We start from the raw sequence: 641 nt of genomic DNA, 5'->3' as shown, positions 1-641 counted from the left end.
CTATTATTATTATTATTATTATTATTATTATTATTATTATTATTATTATTGCAAGAGTAGCCGTGAATGGCCTCAATGAAGAACATTAGACACAAGAGAAGATAGGAGGAGGAGGAGGAGGAATACATACATAGGAAGAATACATAGGAAGAACAGACACCAGAAGACCTATCGGTCTATGGCGAGGGTGTCTGTTTAAGGAGGAGGAGAGAAGGAGGAGGGCCTGATACAACATGAAAGCCTTCCCAAATGTGTGTGTGTGTGTGTGTGTGTGTGTGTGTGTGTGTGTGTGTGTGTGTGTGCTTGCAGGGAGATGAACCTTTATCTGACTAATGAGACTTTCTTTCAGGTCTGTGCGGAGGTGGGGGAGGAAGACTGCAGGAGGCTGTAGAGGGGTGGATTGGGTGAAGGGGGACTTGACAACACTACCATGCAAGCTGGGCTAAGGTAATGTATGATTGGTTTTGTTACGCTCAAAGGGAAGGGCGATCCCAGATACGTCGCAGAGGCGCTGTTTTGGCCTGGCCGTAGTGAGTTTCTTTATGTGCACCATTTAATTCTGCATGTTTTCGTATATAATACATGATGATTATGTTGAGTTTATGGCTGAAAACTTGTTATATTCAATAGCGACATTTGAA

Source organism: Eriocheir sinensis, chromosome 8 (genome assembly GCF_024679095.1).
Source record: "Eriocheir sinensis breed Jianghai 21 chromosome 8, ASM2467909v1, whole genome shotgun sequence".
Classification (NCBI taxonomy): domain Eukaryota; kingdom Metazoa; phylum Arthropoda; class Malacostraca; order Decapoda; family Varunidae; genus Eriocheir; species Eriocheir sinensis.
Note: the sequence above shows the minus strand (reverse complement) of the source record.